Genomic DNA, 3,138 nt, shown 5'->3' on the forward strand with positions numbered 1-3,138 from the left:
TCGTCAAATAAACCTATTTTAGGGGGTTTTGGGGCTGGGACGGCCTCACAGGTACTTGGACCCAACTTTTATTATGAAATACGTACTCTACTCTTGAATACCTTTCATTTGAATCCCATATTGTTCCAATCGGTCCACTTTTATTTTTGGGTAGGAGTAAGGGGGAGGGTCCCTCCCGATATCAAAAAATTATATAGCCATGTTTCCTTTCAGACCACCCTACACAATCTGTAAAAATTTCAAGGTAAGCGGTTCTGCCGTTTTTGAGTCTATACGGAACAAACAAACAAACCGACAAACAAATAAAAAAAACACAAAATGAATTTTATATATAAAATTTTAAAATTTTTGTTTTAATTATACCCATTCCTGGTTCTTATCTCGGCTAAAGCAACTTTAATTAACAACTTTAATTTCTCACCCTTCCACATGGCATAGTACCTCACCAATGTCGCCAGCATTAGGAGGGGGAAATCACAGCTGAACATTTTTCTGATGGTTTCGCCAGGATTCGAATCCTACGGTGGCCTCCGTCATCCATATCCTTAGTTATATCTTAATATGGGCTGGTGTGGATCATATTTCATTCAGTTTCAGCGAATTTGGTCAATTAATCCGCTTTTTATAGGCTTAAGACCCTAAATTGAAAGATGGGTCTAAATGAAAACTATATCTACAAATCGTCCGATCGGAACCATATTCCGATCGGATGAGAGGGAGCTTAAAACAACTCTCTGTTTTAAATTCCAAAGAAATCGGATAATAAATGCGTTTCTATGGTCTTTAGACCCTATTTCAGCGATAGGTTTATATAGCAGCTATACTAAATGTGGTCCAATTTGGTCCAAGTAGTAGTACAGGCAGTTTACAACAATTCACTGCTTCAATTTTCAGTGAAATCGGGTAATAAATACGGCTTTTATGGACTTAAGACCCTTAATTGACAGATCGGTCTATATGATCCTATATGGCCCATTCAAGAACCTAACCTGCGTGTACAAAAAATACGGATCTGTACCAAATTTCAGCTCAATATCACAATTTTTGAGTGCTGTAGCGTGATTCTAACAGAAATACGACCAAAAGCTAAAAACTTTTTTATATACCCTACACCATTGGATAGGAGTATACAAACACCGCCATTCCTTTTGTAACACATCGAAATAATGATCTGAGGCCCAACAAGTTATTTATATTCTTGGTCCCCTTGAGATTATAAGTCTATTAAGCCATATCTTCCGTTTGTCTGTCGAAAGCTCGCTAATTTTCGAATGAGTAAAGCTAGTTGCTTGAAATTTTGCACAAAATACTTGTTGTTAGTGCGGGTCGCTTGGATTTATAATAGCTGCTATATAAACCGATCTCCCTATTTGACTTTTTGAGCCTCTAGAGGGAGCATTTATTATCCGATTTTGATGAAAATAGGCACGAGGTGTTTTGTAATGACTTCCAACCAACGTGCTAAGTATGGTTCAAATCAGTCTAAAACCTCATGTAGCTCCCATATGCATCGATCTTCCCATTTTACTTTTTGAGCAATTCTCATTGGTCTTTAATCTCGTATATCTCCCGTATAAACCAATCTTCCGAATGTACTTCTTAAGCAGATAGACTGCGCAACACTTACCCGATTCGGTCCCAACCACTGTAATGAGTATCAAGCGGAGATCCTTGCAGTTAAAGAAGTGGTGGTGGTGGCTAAGATATAATTCAAAACGACGGTTGGCATAAATATCTTCTCAGACATTCATGCAGCTATCGAACCCCACTCAGCTGTCGCAAATCTCTGAACGAGATTGATGAACAGTTCAAAATGCACCTGCTCTGGGTGCCGGGGCACAGAGACATCCCAGGAAGTTGCCTCTAACGACATGTAAGCTAAGTCTTCAGAATCAGGACTGAGGGGCAACGGATAATATATGGTCATAAGGGGGGTTGGGAACACTCTTAAATTATGTGGCCTAATCTAGACTTAAAGAGGTCTATCGCTCTGCAGTCACTGGTTAACAGACGTCTCAGTTATTGTATCCTTCATGACAGCTCACTGTCTCATCGGAAAATATGCTAACAGACTGAAGGTGGCATATAACGACTTTTGCATAAGCTGTGACGACGTCGAAGAAGAAGAGACTATAAAACGTCTGGTGTTTGTGTGCTCCGCACTGGCAGTCAGAAGGAGTTCCACTTTTGGTTCTCATTTCTTTGAGAACTTTTCTGATTTAGAGGATGTGAACAATCATAAGTTGCTGGGCTTTTTAAAGCGATCTGAAAGGTTCAACGGTAGGAGCTAGAAGGCATCTTCCTTCTTCTGTGGTTTGACAATGAACGAAAACCTCTAAGTGAGTGAAGCAATTCTTAACTATTTACTGCCCATCTGATAGATAAATAAGATTCGATCCGACCGAACTTACCCTTTTACTTGTTTACGACTCTAATGTATCACTGTTAAGCGAAATTTTTTTTTTTTGTTTTCAAATTGTTTGTTTGTCAATTAAATATATATTTTTGTATTTAAATTTAAATTATGTAAAAAAATTTCCTGTCAACACTCTGCATAGAATGTAGCACATTGATACATGACGTACAGTGGGATAGAATCGAAAAACAAACTAAAAAAAAATCTGCTATTTATGTTCGGGTAGATATAAATCTTTGAAATTTTGAATGTTTATAGCTGAGATGATGAGCAAATTTCCGTTTTTATCTTCTTCCTTTTATTCAAAGTAATTTCTTCAAGTTTTCCGGTGATGGCAGCAAAGCAACCTCTCGCCAGGTGAAAATCTTTTATATAAAGTTCAATTAGTGTTTGTTTGTTTGTTCCGTATAGACTCAAAAACGGCTGAACCGAATTTGCACAGATTGTGTAGGTTGCTCTGGAAGGAAACAGAGGCTATATAATTTTTTGATATCGGGAGGGGCGGACCCTCCCCCTTACCACAAAAGTACTACCCAAAAATAAAAGTGGACCGATGGGTACAACATGGAATTCAAATGAAAGGTATTCATGAGTAGAGTACGAATTTCATAATAAAAGTTGGGTCCAAGTACGTGGGAGGCCGCCTCAGACCCCAAACCCATTAAAATAGGTTTATTTCACGATCATGATAATATGGGACTCAATTGAAAGGTATTCGGGAG

The sequence above is a fragment of the Stomoxys calcitrans genome, chromosome 5 (genome assembly GCF_963082655.1).
Source record: "Stomoxys calcitrans chromosome 5, idStoCalc2.1, whole genome shotgun sequence".
In the NCBI taxonomy this organism is placed as follows: domain Eukaryota; kingdom Metazoa; phylum Arthropoda; class Insecta; order Diptera; family Muscidae; genus Stomoxys; species Stomoxys calcitrans.